The sequence below is a fragment of the Netta rufina genome (assembly GCF_964035555.1).
Source record: "Netta rufina genome assembly, chromosome: 2".
In the NCBI taxonomy this organism is placed as follows: domain Eukaryota; kingdom Metazoa; phylum Chordata; class Aves; order Anseriformes; family Anatidae; genus Netta; species Netta rufina.
The window spans coordinates 75,058,918-75,082,350 of record NC_140124.1 but is presented as its reverse complement, the minus strand read 5'-3'; positions in this window follow the sequence as shown (position 1 = coordinate 75,082,350).

The window sequence follows — 23,433 nt, the reverse complement described above, 5'->3', positions numbered from 1 at the left end:
TGCTCTAGTACATCCTGTTGTTCCAGCTTCTAACAGATTATTCTTCAGTATTAAATTAATGTAGCATTTTACTCTGCTGATGGGCTACAGTGTAGTAATCTCACTAACCTACATCAAGCAGTTTTCCAAAATCTTCTAAGAAAACAGCACTAAAAAAAAAATAAAAAGAAAAAAGAAGACATTCATCGAGTACGTATAAATCTCGAAACAAGGAATGCAAGTCATAATTGTACATATGGCTGTACAGGGTAAATGCTAGTTAAGTGGATCATTTCTCGTGTAATCCAGACAGTTCTGTTGAACTATCTTCTCTTCATTACATTTAATTCCACTAACTTTTATGGCATATATAAATCTCTCCAGTGATAGTTTTTATATTTATTTCCATATCCCCCATTTAAAATAATAAATACCACTAGTATCAGGCCCTGCAGAACCTATTCAAAATACTCTCATTTGATTATGGTTTTCTTCAGCTGACATTTGTAGAGATTTGACAATAACAAGTTATTAATTAATTTAGTAATGGCCAATGCACTATCTAGTTATTATCAAAGGTTATCATAGAAGCAGAAAAAGTCACATTCTCTTTTTGTTATAGGTGAAACATGAGCCACTCTTACACAAATCACTATACAGTTAACTATAACACTTTTTCACATATGCTAACAATTTGAAGCAGTCTATACTTCATAATGCACAATGCCTGAAACAATGCATACAAAAACAAGGGCACAGAAGTTGTACACGTTATCTTATAATGGCAAAATTATTATATTAAGGAGTAATCTTCTAACTATGAAAGGACCCTGGGACTTGCTGTGATGGGATTTGAATTCTTCAAAAGTACCAGTATCTTTGTTTGCCCCTCTCCTTCCCTGTCATTTGAGGAGCTGAATTTATATTGCAGAGGCTTGAAAAGCAATTATAAATAACAGTTTACAGAATTAGGTCTTTCATTATTTCTCATCAGTTATATTTGCTCTAGAGTAATTGGTAACTGTGAAACTGTGTTGTTTTTTTTTTTTTTATACTTCATTTAAAGCCTGTGAGTCACCATACCTAAGAACCTGAAGAATAAGGCACAATTCCAATGTATTAATATACTTGTTTCACTTTTAGTTCCTGTGTCCAGTTTTATTTATCACAATTGTCATAATTATGCAGCTATACAGACATTTTAGTTACATTGCAACAGTTGTTGTAAACCTGCCCTAGTAACCCTATTCAGTTTCCATATGATACAGATATGTGAACATTTAGTTCTTGATTTTAAATAAAGAACATGCATTTGATATGACTGTCATCTAGTAATTCTTCCTTTTTTAGTTCTTTAAGCAAGTGAATGCAGCATGAATAAAACTCAAGATTCTAGTAATTTCTGTATGTATTTACATATTCATTTCTGTCAGTTACATTAAGTCAAATATGCCCTACAGTAAGACAAATTGTCCTCAAGCAGAGATTTGATGTGAAGTCCAACTCATGACTCTCCTGGACACCAAAGCTGGTTTTTTTTTGTTTGGTTGGTTGTTTTTTTTTTTGTTTGTTTGTTTGTGTTTTTTTTTTCAGGCAAAGCTACCTTGTCCTCTGTATGCAATATAGCCATGGGCTGGCATTATAGAACAGAATGAGGAAGTTACCCTAGGAAATATGGATAACAGAGTCAGAGCCCCTGTTGTTTATGCGTTTCAGTTCTCTGTTGTCAGTGCCAGGAGATGCCTTTAAGCATACAGATCAGCCTGAGCATTAGAATACTTGAATACTTGAGATCTGAAGTTATACTTCCCTAAATAAAAATCTCATTTTTTTCCACCGGTCTATGTAATTTATTTCTTTCCCCAGTATCGTCTAGCATTTTAGTCTACTGTTACACCGTTAACATAATGAGGGCATTCCTTTCCCATGAAACTTCCAGAAACTACAGTAACAAGAACAACCGTTCTTGTTTTTCCCCCTAAAGTTTGCTAAATATACAACTGAAATAGATTTTGTTAATATGCATGATAACTGATATTCTAGGTACTTGCACTGAATAGTGTTTAATTTCAGGAAAATTACAAATAGTAGGTACAGTGGAAGTACACTGCCATCTTAAAAAGTTGAATACCAACTATGTATGCATCACTGCACTTTAATATACGCTACAACATTTAAAATAAGCATTAAATATTGGAATCCATTGTATATTACTAATATATTGGGTACATTAAGACTGCTGTTTGGATGTAATAGTTCTCGACATCTGAGCCAACTCAAGCTTCGATGGATCATTATACTGTTTATAAAAGTGCTGTCTTATAGCTCATAAACACTTACAATCTGTTAAAATAAATGCCAAAGGTCTTCCAACTACTGATTTCACCTTTTTCCCCTAAAATTGTATCATCATTATCTTTTCTGATTCCTTTACTTACATCCATCAAAAATACCATGGAAAAAAAGGCAGTTTGGGGACATGCAATCTATTTTCAATATGTCTCATCACATACTTACGATACAGTACATCAAATGATGTCTTTTAAAAAGTGTGGTGGGTTGACCTCAACTGGCTGCCAAAGTCTCACCCAGCTGTTCTTTCGCTCCCCCTCTTCAGCAGCACAGGGGGAGAACATTAGATGGAAAACCTCATGGGCTGAGATAGAGACAGCACTCACCACTTACCATCCCAGGCAAAACACACTCAGCCTGGGGAAAAGTACTAATTTACAGCCAGTTAAAAATAGACCTGAATGGAGAGAAACAGAGCCCCTCCCCCCCATCCCCCTCCCCCCCCCAAAAAAAGTTAAGCACCTTCCCCCCACATACTGCCATTTTACCAGGCTCAACTTTACTCCTCCACTCTCTGTCTCCTACTTCCTCCCCACCAAGCAGCGCACTCACACCTTTCCTCTGCTCCAGCGCCGCCTCCTGCCCAGGGGCTGCAGGGGGATCTCTGCTCCGGCTCCTGGAGCCGCTCCTGCTCTCCTCCTCATCATTCCCCCCCCGGTGCCAGCAGGGCTGTTTGTCCCCGTTTCTCTCTCTTTCTTTCTGCCGGCTGCCGGGCAGTGCGGTGCCCTCCTTTCTTCCCCAGGCCGTCCCTGAGGCGAGGCGCCGCCATCTTGCCTGCTGGGCCCAGCCGTGCCCTGCTGTTGGAGCCGGCATGGGGAAGCCCCGGCATTGCCCCGTGCAGCAACAACACAGCCACCCATGTCATGCAAAACGTTACAAAAAAAAAAAAAAAAAAAAAAAAAAAAGTCAATATATGTAGTGTGTAAGTTTAGCACTATAATGAATGCCAAACTGCAGTTTCAAAATTCAAAGGAAAAAATATTTCTGTAGCAATCTCAATGGTTTGCATCCTGACGCTCCCTGGACCCAGTTCTCCCTTCACACCTTTCTCTTTGTCTTTTCACATGTATCTCCTTCCTTTTTTCTTCTTTTCCTCATTTACGACATTGTTAGAACAGAAATAACTTGTATTGGTTGAGATACGTGCTGTTTTGATAATATTTTGTTATTAAATTTAAAAAGTATTATTATTAATGTCTAGCTGTCTTTATTGTTTTGTATATATATATATATTTATGAAAGAAGAAGAGAAAAATAAACCCTCTTTTTACAAAGAAAGAACTTTATTAAATACTATTCCAGGATGGCTTTAGCAAATCTTTGCATTTTAAATCTCTTTGACAGGCTCTTAAAATAATCTGGTTATTGGTAGGGTATAATTATATCAGTCTACCATCAATTTTCACTTACACTGCTGCAGTTCACCAGAATTAAATGGATTATATGTGATCATTAAGAACTGCTAAATTTAATGCCATATTGGGAGGTAAATTACCTTACTCATATTTTAAGCCTTGGTGAGTACCTTAGAGATGGTGCAAGTCAAACTATCAAACTACTCAAACACAGCATGGGAGACGGCTCTTTGTGCCTGCAGAAATCACCACCTTGTGATTTCTTCACTTGGGCCTGTGAAAGTTTCCAGACTCTTGTTCTTTGGGGTTATTTTCTAATTTTAATGCTCTTGTATTATTTATTTATTTATGAGAAAGGTGAAAAGGCATATCAAAGGCAAATGTGTTGTAATACTTTTCTTTAGTATTTTCAGATTGGAGATGCTAAACTGTATTAGTAAGAATGGTCGTTGCAGTGTAGCAGTAATTGCCTTCCTTTTTCAGACACACTTCATTTGATTCAGAATGTATGTTGTTTGGAAAGAGATGGCATTTTCTACTTCCGTTTTTTTGTTTGTTTGTTTGTTTGTTTGTTTTTTGAGGAGGGGATAGGGACTGGAGAGGGACAAACATTCCAGCTTCAGAAGCAAAACTCTCCTTGATTTTATACTTGTTAAAATTAATCTATCACATCTGCGGTGATGCTTTGTGCAAGCATAAATAATTATGAAAATAAGGTTTATCTTTACACAGACTTTCTTTACAAAAACATGATTAATCACAACTTTCTTGTGCATTTTAGTATAAGTTCTACCAGCTTTGTAAAATCCTTTAACCTACCTATGAAAATTATCGAAGTAGAAAGACTGGAAAATGTAATAACAGAAGGAAACACCAAGTTTTCAAAAAAAAAAAAAAAATTGGAATGAAAACAAGATAGAATAAGTAACAGGTCATTTGGGGAGAAAAATTTCTATTGGAAAACCAATCAGCATTTTCGGATTAACATTCTAAAAACCTTCCCATATTACTTGCATTTTCATCTTAGACTTGTGTTCTTTTATCAATGTGATTCAGAATCAAAATTCAGTCCTAAAACTTGGAAGGCGAAATTGAATCTGAATTAGTTGCTGATAGGAACCCTATTCATTTAACATTTGAGTTTATCCTTGTTTCTAATAATATAGGAGGATTATTTCATTAAATTAAAAAGAAATCTGTATGTTATGGATACATGCTATGCATGCAATTAGAGCTGGTTTAATATTTGGAAAATGCTTGTTGCTACTTTAATATCTTAATGTTATACAAATTATAATAACTTTGAACTGATTCTTAACTGCCTGGGTCTCAATGCTAGCAGGGCTTTCAGGCTGCTTTTCAGTACTCTTCAATGCTCATACTGAGTAAGTGCCTTTGATGAAGTATAATGAATTCTCATAGTGGGTATTAAGTAGACTTAGTGACTTTAATTATTGATTTTATAGCATATAATTCAATGTGATATACTTAAAAGTTAGTTAGCTAATTGATATTAACTGGGGATACTGAAATAAATGATGAAATACCATGTAGACTTCAAAAAAAAATCAACCTGGCTTGTAATATTCTCTGAAAAAATAATAATATATACATGCATATGTATATATATATGCATATATAGACATATATATACATATGTTTGCTAATTACAAGCTACACAAGACATCTAAATACCTCCAGCATTCAAAACTTATACTATATATGTTATTATTTTTAATATAAACGTAACATTCAGCTTAAAAAGTGTCTAGAAGGAAAATGTTATGTTTTTTGGTGTCTCTTTGAACTGTGTTGAGAAAATGGAAAGGACATGGATGCACTGAGTAGACAGAAAAGGTAGGCAAACCTAGGAAGAGAGTCAGGTGATGGCAGTTTGTATATGCTTCTCACATATGTTTGCTTTGATAGAAGTTTAAATAAAATACTGTGGTTTAGCACACCATTGTGTCTGAGATCACAGTCAGTATCATTCATAAGAACTTATTCCAAATCTGAACAGAAACAGGAGACGTTGTTGGATCAAAACGGAAAAGGAAAAAAATAAAATAAAATCCAGAAATGGAAAACAGAATTGTTGTGATTATACAGGCTCCATGTGTCACCAGGCACAAACCAGACCTACTTCTCAGAACAAGTGCATGTATGTGAATGCACATATAGGCTCACAGTTATGTTATATAACTTAAATTTGAGATATGTCAACTTGTGAAACTTTGTTGTGACTTTTTTTAGGTTGCCATTATTGATTATCATCCTTAAAATACACTGTCACCATGGTTACTTCCTACTGCTGCTTGTTTAATAGCTGAATAATTTGTTTATCACACAGAATCACAGAATTTCTAGGTTGGAAGAGACCTCAAGATCATCGAGTCCAACCTCTGACCTAACACTAACAGTCCCCACTAAACCATATCCCTAAGCTCTACATCTAAACGTCTTTTAAAGACTTCCAGGGATGGTGACTCCACCACTTCCCTGGGCAGCCCGTTCCAGTGCCTAACAACCCTTTCAGTAAAGAAGTTCTTCCTAAGATCCAACCTAAAACTCCCCTGGCACAACTTAAGCCCATTCCCCCTCGTCCTGTCACCAAGCACGTGGGATAACAGACCAACCCCCACCTCGCTACAGCCTCCTTTAAGGTATCTGTAGAGAGCAATAAGGTCGCCCCTGAACCTCCTTTTCTCCAGGCTGAACAAGCCCAGCTCCCTCAGCCGCTCCTCATAGGACTTGTTCTCCAGGCCCCTCACCAGCTTTGTCGCCCTTCTCTGCACCCGCTCAAGCACCTCAATGTCCTTCCTGTAGCGAGGGGCCCAAAACTGAACACAGTACTCGAGGTGCGGCCTCACCAGAGCCGAGTACAGGGGGACGATCACCTCCCTAGCCCTGCTGGTCACACTGTTTCTGATACAAGCCAGGATGCCATTGGCCTTCTTGGCCACCTGAGCACACTGCTGGCTCATATTCAGACGACTGTCAACCAATACTCCCAGGTCCTTCTCCGCCAGGCAGCTTTCCTACCACTCATCTCCCAGCCTGTAGCTCTGCTTGGGGTTATTGTGCCCCAGGTGCAGGACCCGGCACTTGGCCTTGTTGAACTTCATGCAGTTGACCTCAGCCCATTGGTGCAGCCTATCCAGATCCTCCTGCAGAGCTTTCCTCCCCTCAAGCAGATCGACACACGCACCTAACTTGGTGTCATCTGCAAACTTACTGAGGGTGCCCTCGTCCAGATCATCGATGAAGATATTAAAGAGGACCGGCCCCAGCACCGAGCCCTGGGGGACGCCACTAGTGACTGGCCTCCAACTGGACTTGGCTCCATTCACCACGACTTTTTGGGCCCGGCTATCCAGCCAGTTTCTAACCCAATGAAGCGTGCGCCAGTCCAAGCCAAAAGCAGCCAGTTTCTTGAGGAGAATGCTGTGGGAGACGGTGTCAAAAGCCTTGCTGAAGTCAAGGTAGACCACATCCACAGCCTTTCCCTCATCCACTCAGCGCGTCACTCTATCATAGAAGGAGATCAGGTTTGTCAAGCAGGACCTGCCTTTCATAAACCCATGCTGACTGGGCCTGATCGCCTGCTTGCCCTGCAAGTGCTGCGTGATGACTCTCAAGAGGATCTGCTCCATGATCTTCCCTGGCACTGAGGTCAAACTGACAGGCCTATAGTTTCCCGGGTCTGCCCTCCGGCCCTTCTTGTAGATGGGCGTCACATTTGCTAGCCGCCAGTCAACGGGGACCTCCCCTGATCGCCAGGACTGCTGATAAATGATGGACAGTGGCTTAGCCAGCTCCTCTGCCAGTTCTCTCAGTACCCTTGGGTGGATCCCATCCGGCCCCATCGACTTGTGCACATCCAAGTGCCGTAGCAGGTCGCCAACCACTTCCTCGTGGATAGTGAGGGCCACATTCTGCTCCCCATCCCCTTCCACCAGCTCAGGGTACTGGGTATCCAGAGAACAACCAGTATTGCCACTAAAGACTGAGGCAAAGAAGGCATTGAGCACCTCCGCCTTTTCCTCATCTTTTGTAACAAGGTTTTCCCTCACATCCAGTAAAGGATGGAGATTCTCCTTAGTCCTGCGTTTTGCGTTGACGTATTTGTAAAAAGATTTTTTGTTGTCTTTAACAGCAGTAGCCAGGTTGAGCTCCAGATGAGCTTTGGCCTTTCTAATTTTGTCCCTGCACAGCCTCGCAACATCCTTATAGTCCTCCTCAGTGGCCTGCCCTCTTTTCCAAAGATTATAAACCCTCTTTTTTCTCCTAAGCTCAAGCTGCAACTCTCTGTTGAGCCAGGCTGGTCTTCTTCCCTGACAGCTCATCTGTGGGCACATGGGGATAGACTGTTCCTGTGCCATTAAGATTTCCCTCTTGAAGAGCGCCCAGCCTTCCTGGACTGCTCTGCCCTTCAGAACCGCCTCCCAAGGGACTCTACCAACCAGTGTCCTGAGCAGCCCAAAGTCAGCCCTCTGGAAGTCCAATATAGCGGTTTTACTGTTCCCCTTCCTGGCCTCGCCAAGAATAGAGAACTCCACCATTTCGTGGTCACTCTGCCCAAGACAGCTTCTGACCACCACATCCTCCACCAGTCCTTCTCTGTTTGTGAACAGGTCTAGTGGGGCGCCACCCCTGGTAGGCTCACTAACCAGCTGTGTCAGGAAGCTATCTTCCACGCTCTCCAGAAACCTCCTAGACTGCTTTCTCAGGGCTGTGTTGTGCTTCCAGGATATGTCAGGGAAGTTGATGTCCCCCACGAGAACAAGTGCCGATGATTTCGCAACTTCTATCAGCTGCCTGTAGAGCTCCTAATCCACCTCCTCATCCTGGTTCTGCAGTCTATAACAGACCCCGACCAGGACGCTAGCCTTGTTGGCCTTCCCACCGATTCTAACCCAAAGGGACTCGACCTTGTCATTCCCAGCCTCGAGTTCTACAACATCGAAAGATTCTCTAATACAGAGAGCCACACCACCACCCCTTCTGTGCTGCCTGTCCCTTCTGAAGAGCTTATAGCCAGTCATTGCAGCACTCCAGTCATGAGAGTGGTCCCACCACATCTCCGTGATGGCAACCAAGTCATAGCCTGCCTGCTGCACGATGGCTTCCAGCTCCTCCTGTTTGTTACCCATGCTGTGTACATTGGTGTAGATGCACTTCAGCTGGGCCATTGCCTTATCCCCCGGCCTTGCCATTGTTCCCCTTGGCACAGCTCCAACAAGCCTTGTTTCAGTCCCATCCCCCATCTTACCTAGTTTAAAGCCCTCTCAATGAGCCCTGCCAGCTCCTGGCCCAGGATCCATTTTCCCCTTAGAGATAGGGACCTGTCTGCGGCCATCAGGCTGGGTGCCGAGTAAAGCGCCCCATGGTCAAAAAAACCCAAGATTTCTGGCTGGCACCAGCCTCTGAGCAATGTGTTTATCAGGTGGGCTTTCTGTGTCCTGTCAGTACCCCTCCCTGCCACCGCAGGGATAGATGAAAACACCACCTGTGTTTTATCTCATAGTTCTTTCATTTCAGCCCCAGAGAGGATTTCAAGTTTGAACCAATCTGTCTCCCATCAGCACTGTTATTCCTGAAAACTGGACGTGGGTGCCCTTTAACAACCCTCCAAAATTCTTAATGTTAGCAGTGAGAGGGAGATCTGACACAGGTCTTTCTACCAAAGGAGCAGGTCTAGTGTGAAATCTGTAGCCTAAGGTTAGGCAGTTTTAGAACACCTTGCTCTCTGGACAAGCCACTGCTGCAAATTTACCTTGATTTCTTTCATGTTTCCCTTGGATAAAAGGATTTCTCAAAGTTGACAATGTTTTCCTTACATTTTTCAAGGTGTTAAATGGCTGCTCAGGTGGCAAATTTCCTGGTAATATTAATAGTTAAAATAGTTAAAATTTCAGTTTTAGTAATTACCTGATAGACAGATGAGAATTGGCAGCAGTGCATGAGCCTGTAGCTCTCCAAAGGAGTTTATAAACACACCTTCACTGACTGCTAAGACAGTTTTACAATACTGAACAGGAAGGAGCAACAGTAATGAGTACCCAGTTACTATTTGTGAAAATACCAATGTGCACAACATAATTTGAAATCCTTTTTTGTCTTCCCCTTGTTGGCTACAAGTTTCATAGTAAACCCCATCTCTTTCTGAACTTTCTGAAGCCTCTGAACTTCAGAAATCAACAGCAATCTGTTAGCCTGACAATTAGCAGAACACCAAAATCAATGGATGACAAATAACTGTTACTTGTAGGGGGAATTATCTTGCAGCTCTGATTTTTAGCAAAATCTCCTGCACATCTGTAATGTAGCTCCACATGGGATTACAATGTCATTTCAGAAAGTCGATTTGGCATGTCAGAGGCCCAGGCTGTGACCCATGATAACATCCCATCATGAGCAGGCCAGAAGTGAACTATTAATGTTATTACTGTCCAGCACCAAGGTCAAAATAGAACATCAGAATTTTTTTTTTTTTTTTCCAGCTTTGATTTGATTTCTTTTAGTTGAAGGCTTACTGAGATTCAGAAATGTTCACACCTTCAATTTTTCTGCATGACTTCAGCTTCTATATATTCATAGGCAAAACCTTTAAAGGCCTGGCACTTTTACTTATGCAATTACTTTAAAATTGTCTAATGATGCTGAGTGGAACTGTTGGCAAAGAGGACAGCTTGTTTATTTATTCAGCACAAAATTATTCTTCTGCTTTGAAATTGGGTATATTGCACTTTTATCTGATAGCTTACTGTTTACTCTAACAAATGTCTGCTTTTTTCCCATTTCATCTTATATTTTGAAAATGTACTAAAATGTTTTCTGAAATTAACATCTCATTAGAACCTTGGCAGGTAAAAAAGTAAAGTGTTGCTACAGTTCTGTTCTAATAGCATAATGCAAAGTATTGCTATAGGTCAGAAAAAAAAAATGGTCAGTTTAATCCACTGGTATTATGATTTTGAAGTGGCAGATTTTGAAATGTTTTAATTATCTTGCCCATATGTTTAAATGTTCACTGGCTTAAGGCCAGAAAGAAATACACTGTAGCTGAAACACTGCTAAATAGAATGCACTGAATATTCTTCATATGAATACTGAACCACTTATAGTGATAATTTAAATTTCATCTCTGTCAACTCACAGCCCATCAAAATTATTTAGAAGTAGAGTCTGTCTACCTCTGTGGAACTGAATCACGCAGAAAAATAAAAATACTTCACTACCACTTGAGAAGTCTAAAGTCTAGTGAGATCTGCCATTCCTAGAATCAGGAATTTCCCTGTACTATTACTAATATACAGATTTCTCCGTAGCTACTGATAATTCCAAATAGGAGAAAAATACAGGCAAATATCTGTTGGATAGAAGATCTTTGCTTTATGAATATGCTATATTCTTTAGGTATGCAAAAGCATAAAAACATGCAAATTAACATGGGAAACAAATTAACACCAGGGTCCCAAGTTGCACCAGGAGAGGTTTAGATTGGACATTAGGAAGAACCTTTTCATGGAGAGAGTAGTTAAGTATTGGAAGGGGATGCCCAGGGAAGTGGTGGAGTCCCCATCCCTGGAGGGGAAGAAATGTGTGGATATGGCACTAAGGGACAAGGTACAGCGATGGGATTCAGTAGGTCAGGTTGATGGTTGGACTTAGTGATCTTAAAGTCTTTTCCAACCTAGATCTATTGTTGTTACAATGTGAATCAGTTCTATTGAAATGCAAACAAGATTTTCTTCAAAAACAACATAATACAAAGTTTAAGTCAGTAGCGGTGTTATTTCTTTTGTTTGAAACTGTACTAACTAGACCTCTTGAGGATTGGAATTTTTTAGATTGTGTTACTTGTGCACTTTTTCCTTCAGCAATTGCCATTACTGCAAGAATGAGATTTCTAATTCAACAAACACTGTGTAAAAAGCGAACAGTATAGTGCAACTTTGACCTTTTCAGTGTTCTTTGTTTTAATGGCTGTTCATGTACCCTGCTTTGACAGCTCTTACAAACCAAGGATAAAAGAGAAGATGGTCAACCAATCACATTACATTTTAAAAGTCAGAGTGCATATTTAAGCTTTATGAGGTATTCATGTTCTATATACTTATTTTAAAGAAAATGAAAAATTGCAGAAAAATCTTGAAAAAAAAAAGTTCATTTTTTTGTTGGAAAAGGTTTATTACAAGTAATTTCCAAATTAAAGCATACTTTCTTGCAAGAAACATACTCATTGTGATGAAAATATTAATGTAATTTGTTTGAAGAAGTAATGCATACGGAGATGAAGCTGAAAAGAAGTGTTGAAGGTTACAAAACATGAAATGGCAAAGTGAATCTCAGAAGCCTCATGTCATGGTGGTTGAAAAAGCTCTTTTAAGAGTGGTCTTGCTGTCAGTTTGAAATACAATTAAACTTATCTTGTATTTATGGCATTACTCTGTTACTACTATGTAAGGAAGAACATTTTTTTACTGTGTATGTATATATATATTTATATGTTAGTTAAGAGATTAGTAACAAACACTACATTTGAGAATGCAATTCATTTAATCCTAAGGTAGATATTTAAAATAAATCAGATTAATTATACTTTGAAAGTGCTTGTTTTTATTCATTGACTGAAAAGGTAGTTCAGATGATTAGCCTGGACAAAAATGCCAATATTTCACACTTTAAAATTAGGCAGGATGAATCCTGATTTTTAATATAAAAGCTTAGAAATTTAGACCATAGTTAATCAAACCTATCTATATTTCCATTCATACATTTTACCACAAAAAATGATTTGGTTTCTTTTTCCCATTACTTTCACTGGAGGAGTGTTTCAGAACCTCACTACCCTAGTGGATATGTTTTACCTATGCTTTTTTTGTTAACCAGTCTTCCCCCATAAACTCCTACGTTAAGCACTGTTTTCCCCAAATAAGAACACATGAAAACTTTTGCTCAGGTCAGTACTTTTTGCTATTTCAATTTCTAATGCTTAAACATACACTGAAGTTATTCAACAATTCTGATGTTACTGTCTTAGAATATAAGACAGTAGAATATAAGAATATAACAAGAATATAAGAATATAACAAATATTTTTTTGTTGATATAAATTCTTTTCAGTGTTCTTTAATTTTGGCTTCTCTTCCTTGCCCCACCCACCCCTCCATCCCCATTCTAATAAGTAGTATCATCTGGATAATATCATTCAAGATGATCTGAATTAAAATTCAACATGTTTCATCCAACTTTTATCTCAAAAACTTTCCAGATTTTGCAACAAACTAGGCATCTGGTGCTTCCAGTTCCCATGCTTCTAATAAGGCACGCTATCTAGGGATGATTCTTTGATTCAATGGGTTAAGAGCTCTCCCTGAGTGAACATATAAATTCCTTGTTAGCTGAAGTGAAAATCTGTTTTGTGTTTTGTTTGTTTGTTTTAAGAATGTATTTCCCATCTAATGAAAATTCTGTAAATTAGTTGCCTTGTGTCCTCATACCATAGCCAGTAATCTCAATTTAAATCCTGTCAATATATGATTCATCTCCAGTGCAGGGCAAAGACCCCAGTAAGATACTGGGTGGCTTTATGAACTTTATCATCTACCTAACAAAATTTTAATTGTTGTATGTAGAAATTTCTTTTCTAGGAAGGTTAAGTTTAGAAGATGATAAGATTCTGCTTTGGAACACTATGATATGAACTAAAGCTGCTTGATAAAAAATACCTACTCAGGATTATATACTTCTCCTGAAACAGTTTTAATTGAATTCCCTTATTTGCCATTTTGAAACAATCACAGAATCACAGAATCACAGAATTGTAGGGGTTGGAAGGGACCTCAAAAGATATTGGGTCCAAACCCCCTGCCAAAGCAGGTTCCTTAGAGCAGGCTGCCCAGGAAGGCATCCAGATGGGCCTTAAATATCTCCAGAGAAGGAGGCTCCACAACCTCCCTAGGCAGCCTGTTCCAGTGCTCCCTCACCCTCACCGTGAAGAAGTTCTTTCTCATGTTGGTGTGGAACTTCCTGTGCTCCATTTTGTGGCCATTACTCCTTGTCCTGTCCCTGCAAACCACTGAAAAGAGGTTGGCCAAATCCTTCTGTCTCCCACACTTAAGATACTTGTAAACATTAATAAGACCCCTCTCAGTCTTCTTTTCTCCAGGCTGAACAGACCCAGGTCTCTCAGCCTTTCTTCATAAGGAAAATGCTCCAGGCCCCGTACCATCTTTGTGGCCCTCTGCTGGGCCACCAATCACCACCCTCTGAGCTTTGCCAGCCAGCCAGTTATCAACCCACCTTACTGTCCACTCCTCTATCCCACACTTTCTCAGCTTTGCTAGCAGGATGTCATGGGAGACAGTATCAAAAGCCTTGCTAAATTCAAGGTGCCATAAACTTTTTATATCAAAGGCTCTTAAGGTCATCTGCAATATTTACTTTGCACTAGCAAACCATGTGTCCATATCAGAATTTAAACTTCTTTCTGTCAAAAGCATCGATCTGTCTCTAGAACCACTGTCAAAATGATCCATGCATTGCCTTGTCTCAAGTGTTTCTGGTGGCATTAACTGACTTGTGTTATAATCTGAAGGGAGACAAATAAAACCCTGACACATAACATTTCTGTAATTAAATGCATAACAATAAGAAATTGATAGAAGTACATTTTATATATTTTGAACTACTACTACATAACATGAACTTCCAATGATCCTGTGACAAGAACATACGCCACACAGGATGAAAATATGCTATGATTGTCAAGAAAATACGTATGAGAAAACTTAGTAAGCAGCCATCTCCTCAAGAATATCAATTGAACAGTCATAAGCTTATAGCAGAAGCCTTGGAAGTGCTGTCTTAGGATGAGACCAGAGATTCTTAAGGTGTAAACAAATGCAAATTGGAGAGGAACAAGATTTAAAACTGGTCACTCATATTCTGTACTGTACTGCTATGTGCACTTATTATTATTAATGGCAATTGGAATTTCAGCATTTGGCTAAGATTTTGTTGTCTGTGTTTGACCTGTCTTTGAGGAGGGGCTATTAAGACTGGGTGCAACAGTTCTTCTCTGTGGCAGTTTAAGACTACACGTAAATCGGTTATCTACTGTACAGTAAGTAATTCTCTTCAAAATTCCAGACAAAGTGATAAAAAATGCATATCCAAGATACAGTCAAGAATATATTGAGTTTCTTTAAATAAGATGCAGGTCTTTTGACATCTTTTCATTATGTCCTATCATAAGTGAATAATACTGCAGCCCAGTAATTATAATTTTGCCATCACTAGCAGAAGCCCTTCAACTCTGCAATGCCACAGAGGGTACGGGGCCTGGTGTCACTGGCCACCCCAGCTGACTGGGGATGAGTTACTCTTACCTCCCAGGGTGAGCTGGGGCTGTGCAATACCACTGGTATGGGCCATGATGAGGAAAAGGTAACACACCTAACTGGGCCCAAAACTGAGGAGGAAGGGACTCTGCCCATGAACATCAGTCTCCTCCCACTGAAGTCCTGAGAATGCCAAAAGCTAGTGATTCTTCTGCCACTGTCCTGAGGGAGGACAACTGTAATGTATTCGCTGTACTAGTTTGGATTATGATTACTATGGCAACTAGACTAATGATAACTGCTTATTTTATTTTGTTTAGATTGATTAGATTTGCTAACAAATATTTGACTCCATACAGAAGGTTTTTTCCCTTTTTGCTCACAAGTTTAAGTGTAACATTCGTAAGTCACACATATTTATCAAAAAAAAAAAAAGGAAAAAACAACCTTCACCAGCAATAATCTGTCCAGATAATATAGTAATGGTCTCTTACACCAGCCCATTACATGTCCTCTTGGGAGCCTTCAGGGAATTGTCAGGGAATGATGAAAAGATTGTATATCTTCTTTTAACAATATTTTTTTTTTGGGGGGGAGCCACAGGTAATATGAGAGAAATACATGGTTTTAATAGAAAATATTGCAAGTATCATGTATAAGATATACATATACATATATTGTCATACCTATCCTGATTATAATATCTCAAAGTGCTACAGTTACATTACAGTTAATAACCATTATCAACTTGGGAATTTATCTTGTAAGAGGCACAGAATTTCCCTGTAGGGACACAGAAATAACAAGTTATTCTGGAAGAAGACCATGGAGTAAGGTAAAGTAAGGTAAGGTAAGGTAAGGTTAAGGTAAGGTATGAAAAAAACAGCATAACATCACATTATATAAAATAAATTAGAACACAACACAATGGAAAATAAGGTTGTCAACCACCACAGTTGCAGCTTTCACTTGATATGAATGTTTACCTCATTTCCTATAATATGGTGAGATTTCAAAAAAAGTGGGGAATTCTCATTAATCATCTGAAGAATTATAACAGCTTTATAGCTGCAGTAGAGTCAAACAGACATGATGTTGCCCCTATGCTCAGAAAAGATGAGGGAGATGAAATGGAGAAAAAAAAATCTTATGGTTGGCCTTCCTTGAAGAGTAAATAAACAGGTCTGTGAAATAAATAATTAAATAAAGTATAATAATCAAATAAATATTGTATATATATATATACATATGTATATACATGTATAAACAAAACACCACAATATAAAAACAAAACAAAGCAAAGGTATTCTACAACTGTGTTATAACGTGTGAGCTCTTCTGTCTAAAACCAGGCTGGACTGCTGTATTTTCAATGGAATATAAGGTCTGATAACTGTTTGTTTTTTTTTAATTCTAAGTAGAAACCCAGCTTTCTTGTTTCTCTCCTTTATCTTAATGTGATTGTAGCACAGATCAAAGCTTTCAAAAGATCAGTACAGTTCCCTGAAAGGAGAGCTAATAAGAACCATCTGCCCCAGTCCCTGTTTTCCCTCTGAAATTCATTGACAATTACTAATATCATAGGTTCTTTGAGTTAAGCTTCAGACTTGGGTTTGATATAAGAAATTTACCTCTGTTTTCCTTGCTACAATACTTTATGTCAAAGTAAGTCACAGATGGTGAGTTATGCTTTTATATTCCTGTAACATCAACTTAGAGCCAAAATTGGCCTTAAGAAAAGTTATGGACCTACATTTGAAACTTATTGGAACTGAGCTTCTTTGCCAGCTCCATTAAGTTCTTTAAATAAGGTCCATAATTAAAGTCAAAGACATGTCTACACATACTTTCAGAGAGTGCCAGTTATTTCTCCCTCTGGGAGCTAGTGGTTACATTATAGATTTGCACTGTTCAGAATTACTGTATTAGAGGTGGTCATGTATCTATTGACTTTATGTCTAGATGGAAGAACTGAAGGCTATTACAATTATTGAAGTGTAGTGGAAGAAATGAAAGCAGTTTGACTAGTCTTTCAGGACTTACACCTGTGTTATCTTGCACCTTTTACAACATATATCCATAGAATGTAAAGTGTCTCTCAGCTGGATTGTAACTGTTACTGGCAGCCTTCACAAAGTACATTCAAGAACTAAGTGGAAGAGGGGCATGTTCTGCATCTTTGGTTTTGTCCTGTACATTTCTGCTTTAGATATCTAGATATAATATAATAACTTATTTTAGATACTTCAGAAACCAGAGAATATGCCAATGTCTAGAGGGCTGCAAAGATAATGAAATAAAAACAACTTTAAACTTGTTAAACACTGAAGATTTAATACTTACTTTTAACTCATCTTAACAAATATTTTTAATTAATAAATAATGAAAAATATTTTTCAGACACAATGGCATTTTGAATGCTCAGCTTTTTAATGATACCCAAACTCGGCATTTGAAACTCTGGTTGTGCCTACCAACTCTGAAAGCTCAGTGAATGTTTTATAGCTGACAGTTATAGTTGGCCAACACATTAAAATGTCAACATGAGTTTATCTATGATCAATGCCATTGAGATTACTCTGCATACTTTTTCTTTAGGTTGGAAATTAGCCAGTTTTGTCTTTTACGATTATAGCTGAACTGCAAAAGTGACAAGAAAGCTTTGGTATGCCACTAAAACCAAGGAAGGATTTGTGTGTATGTGTGTGTTATATGAATGTCTGAAAGAAACAGTGCAATCTTGGTCTTGTTGTTTGTTTGTTTGTTTGTTTGTTTTTATACAAATGTAATGGGGCTTACATGTATGTTTAGTATAGGGAAATAAATGAATGTATGTCATTCGTTCCTTTACAGACAGAATTTTATGGCAAAATTTGATATATAATGCCTGTCATTTTGCAGGTGATTTGTTTTGGTGGTGGTGCCTGCTTGGCTTTCTGCACACTTAAGTGGAAAACTTGTAACCTTAATTCTGTCTGGGATATATCCATGATGTCTTTAATATGTGTTTATTTGACAACAGTATATTTCAAATAGTTCAGCGTGTATGTTGGTGTATGTTTATGAAATGGAATATAATTTTTATTCTTTTTCAGAGTGCCAAGTATGTTTGGTTACTACTTTATGTAATAATTAGATGACGGTGTTGAAAAATAACCACAAAGAAACTTTTAAGGAAGATTTTTAACCTGATTGCTCTTGAGTAAATTGGATTCAGTTAGTGACAGCACATCAAAATAAGCCATCAGAGCATGTTTGATGATGTCTGTCTCCTTTTCTGAGTAAAAGGAAGTTTGACAGTCACATAGATTGCAAAAGTATCACTAGCACCCATCTTAGAAATTATCCTTTTTTCAGTCAAATTTATCTAAGAAAGTTATTTTTGCAAAACTACGTTTAATGGGAATCAATTTTGCATTTCTTAAAATTCCCTTACTCTAAGTCACTGAAAACTATTCCAGTAAACCATGTAATAGGATATTTACTATTGATGAGTAACATATTTTTCAAATTCCATACAAAAATCACATTTATAAGCATGAAAGCAATTCAAATGCAACATTTTATTAGATGTTACAATGTGAAGAGTGAGGCAGTGGCTCCTTGGGACTGGGAGCACAGGCTGTCCTGCAGTGGGCCAAGACAGGGCCCACAGGCAGGGCCTGTCCCAGTGCCCCACCAGGAGCAGGGCACCAGGGGCACTGGGCAGCCCCAGCATCCTCCATGGGGATGGGGTCCAGCCATGGACCCAGCTGGGTGTGGGGCATACCCAGGCAGGGCAGGGCTGTGGGGAGCTGGAGCCCAGCCCTGCTGCGGCCTTGCTGGGGCAGGGTCTAGCAGCCTTGGGGCTGCTATGGGGCCTTGGCATGGGCTTGGGCCTGGGCCTGGGCAGAGACCAGTGAGGCTGGTGGCACCCTTAGAGAAGAAGCTATTGTCTTTGGTGGTACCATAGACAGAAAACACATGACTGGAAAATGAAACAGAAGCATAAAGGCTCTTGAGTCCCACTTTGCTTCTATTTTCTTCTTTGTTATCATTTGACCAGCTGATTTTGAATGTTTTTTCCAACCTTAATGATTCTATGATTCTGTGATCCTGTCTGGCTTCGCATTCATGCCCTTAACTGAGCTGTGATTTTAGAGCGTCTGCCAGTTCTCCGTATGAGTCCTATAAAAAACAGAGCCATTGGTTTTGACAAAGACAACAGAGTTAGTGGTATTTAAGAATTATTTGAAGTGAGAAGGGTTTCTCTCCTTTGGCATAAAGAACTTTGATTTCTCATTTCATTCTCCACATATGGAGCTCAACAAAGAACGAGGCTGGAAAGTGCTCGGCTTTCTCCAATGGCTGTTACAGATTGCCTGCAACCATATGTTCAAAATTCCTAACATTTTCCTTTTCTTATGTGCTCATAGATGTCCATGATTAGAGTATTATTTTATATTAAATAAGCCAATAGTATTAACATCATCCCACTATGCACTTACATTTTTTTTTTACATCCCACTATGCACTTACATTTTTTTTTTAGTGGAGATATACTTCATACTTTGCTTTATAAACAAAAGTACAGCAAACTGGAATACACTGTAAATCAATCTTATTTTCCTGATATTTATATTATATATATTAGATAAATGCTGCTGTTGTATATAGCTAGCAATGCTCTGTATGTATTTTTTTTTCAAAACGTGTTCCACTCTGAACATGTCTAAGGAATTTGTGAAGCTCAGCCTAATTTCCCTACACGTCTCTCACATTATCTCCATGGTTTGGACAGCTGCACTCTCCAAACTGTTTTGATGCCCCACAAAATATTAAAAAATGTAACTACTGGAAAAAATATCTGGTAAGAACTCTAGAACCTTTTTTTTTTTTTTTTCTGTTCATCACAAACCTTTCATCTTTGGGAACCTCCCACCTGAAAGTCCATGACAACTGTGAATTCATGAAAATCTAGCGTACAGTTAGCTAGGTAACAGGTGAAACAATTCAATATACCAGAAAGAATAGAAACAGAACTTTGTGCTGGACCATTAATTCAGGATGCACTTCTAAATTAGGTTATCACTTTCTGATTTGCCTACCACACATGCAGCATTATTTATGATTTGGAAACTGTTACATAATTAGAGACATGATTATTATTTGTAATCTGCAGATATTTTCAGTCTTAGTAAAGTATGGTTTATTACATATTAAAATTCATAGCCTCGTACATTTCTTCAAAGTACACTTGCAAGAACATAATTGTATTATCTGCCAGAAATATCTCCCACCAAATTTATAAACTCTTGATAAAATATATATGCCAGAATGTATTCTTTTTTTTTTATTCAAAATTGGGCATCAAATCCTTTCCCATATTGAAACCAGAATTCATTTGCCAAATTTCCATTTGGACAAATTAGTTCTGCATAGGATATGATAAGATATCACTTAGATTAATGCATCTCCAGCACATTACCGATAATGATGGTCAAATTAATTCATTAAAACTTTGACCATCATTAGAAATAATGTGCTCAAGAAACATTAATCAAACTTCATATCATATTCTATACAGCACTGAATGTAAATTATATGAAGTAATTCTATAAGAACTTCAAAACAATAATTGGTTCATATTATTGCTTAAATAAAAGTAATTAAACAGTATTAGATAATTAGACTAATATTTTGTTACATAGAGGTTACTGTCACTTAACACATGGTATGAGGAGGACATACCAGATAGATATTGGTAAAGTAGAACAGGTATGAATGCACTTTAACATTAATACTTTTTTATATTCTGGATGAAAACATTTGATACTCCAGGGAACAAACACAAATAGTTCTAAAATGAACTGAAGTACAGATCAATAAAGTAATTCAGGCTGTCATCAGAAATCAAGATATAATGTACTTCAATGTGCAATCCTACAAGAAACATAAGATATATAGAATTAGGATTTCTGGATTTGAATTATGCTGGTGTGGCACTTACTGTGTTCTTATTAACAACTTTAAACAATCGATAGAACTTGTTTCTCAAGGAATTTAATTAGGTGGGTTTCTTTTATTTGTTTGGTTTTTTTGTTTTTGTTTTTGTTTCAGTTATTACACCTATAATAATGTAGCTTTAGGAAAACTAAATCATTATCTTTCCTTGTAAACTAAAATGACTGAAAACAGTGTATCAGTTCAGAAACCTAAACTTGCTTGTGTAATAACATATTTTTCACATTCATCACAACTGGTTTAGCTTAGAATGAAAGCTTTGATAATTGCCTTCCTTTAAGCAGTATAACTTTCAACAAAGCCAGTAATGACATCTTTGATTTGAATTAAAGAAATTTTGATGTTTGACACACACAAAAAACACGTACCTTTTATGTTGGTTAGAGTTTCACAACATTTATTTTCATTATATTGTTACCGTTATATTCTCATATCAATGAGAAATACTGATATGAAGTTTCTAGTTTCAAGTGACTGAACTATAGTCATCTTTCAAAACAAAAGTTTGTTTAACAGTCATGAGATTTAGGCAATCTATACCAAAAACACAGGAATTATTATTCTATCCATGTTCTGTTTGCCTGGGCAGATAGTATCCCACACTTGCAAGAGATGGTAGCTTCATTTTTGCAGTCATCTTCTCATGGCAGTGCTGTCAAGTTAAAAGGAGTGAGTGGTACTCTTTGCATAGCTTTGCAAAAGCTGCAAAACTACAAAACTTTTTGTACTCCAACTGCTAACCTTCTTTGCTAATTTATCTATGCATGATAAGGCATATGGGGTTGGAATACAACAAGTAAACTCAATCAACATAAAAAAAATAAATAAATTGTTTTTTTGGGGGGGGGGAAATTAAAGAAGCACAGAATTATTTTCCTATTTTATGTATAGATAAATTTGTCATTGTCTGAAAGAACAATATTTATCCCATAGAAACCAAAAGGCCAGCAGGAAATTTTTGGATGTGATTCCAAACTCTAATAATAGCAGCAATGTTTTTATAATAAAATAATAATTTAATACTTTTACATGATCATATGATTGCTAAAACAACCAGTTTTTAGAGATACAATTTTTCAAAGGTTTTCTAGTAAAACCTCCTACTCTCTCAAATTCATGCTCGGTTTTGTCAGCTAGGTTCTGAAAAATATCTGTATTATGAGATAGGTGGTTGAAGATATTAAGATAATTTTAGACAAATGCATACCAATGCAAATAACATACAAAGATAAATGTTATTTCTCCAGTAGTATTAAACTATCAACTTGACCCAAATACTAGAAATGCATTCACTCAGTGTATGACAAAGCTTTTATGGAAGTTACTTATATTTCTTAGTTTCAGATTAATCCTATGGAGCTATTCAGTCCATTCAAACTTACCTTTTAAAGCAATGTGAGATTTTCAGCTATTTTAGCTCAAGTCTATCTTAATTCTTAAAAGGTGCATAATCAATTTTTCTGGTCTACCCAGCAACTTTGTTTAACCAGAGATCAGATCAATGCTGCATTAGGTAGCTGTCCTGTCCATACATGTACAGTATGCTGTTTTATAATGAAGCAGCCTGATAATGGAAATATGGCTTTTAAAGTAATTTCTCTGCAAAGCTTTCTTAAGCAGCTAATCTTTATTCTAAAACAAAAATAGGTGGTGATTTTTTGGAAAACTACTCTTTCAGAGGCCTGATCTAGCTAACAAGTGTATGTTAAATACATAAAATTCTAAATTATGGTTATTCCGGAGAATAAGAAGCATTATCCTCTTTAAGCATCAAATTGAAAAGCCCTTTATTTGCTGATGTAAGTTATTTCTTTTAAAGATCAAATGCACAATGTGACAGAACAGGGCGGCCTTTTAAAGCTACTCTATGGTATTATAGTGTTATATCCTGTAGATAATATATCACTTTTCATTAATTTCTACTTACAAATTATTCATTTGAATTATGGATTAATAAATCAATAGTTGAAATTAATAAAAAGTATAAAATAATTGTCATTTTTAGGAATGGAATGCAATGGAAAGTTTGAAGAATATAAACTACCACAATTTAGAAGCAAATCTAATGTCCTGGAATGTAGAAGGGTTACAGGTAAAATAATCTAAATTCAGATGGAAAAACAAAGCATCTCATGATTATGGATTAATATGTTTCTGAAATGCCAAAGATGTCTTGATATGCTATGGGCTGGACAAGACAGCCTCCAGAGGTCTCTTCCAACATCAGTGATTCAGCAATTCTTTGCTGATAAAGACACATAAACACTACTTGTAATTGGCTCCAAATGTGCCAATTACAGTAGTGCCAGAAACTATGTAGTGCCAGAAACACTACATTTTTTAGTTGAGGTTGTTAATGATCATCCATTACAGTGGGTCATCCATCCATGAACAGT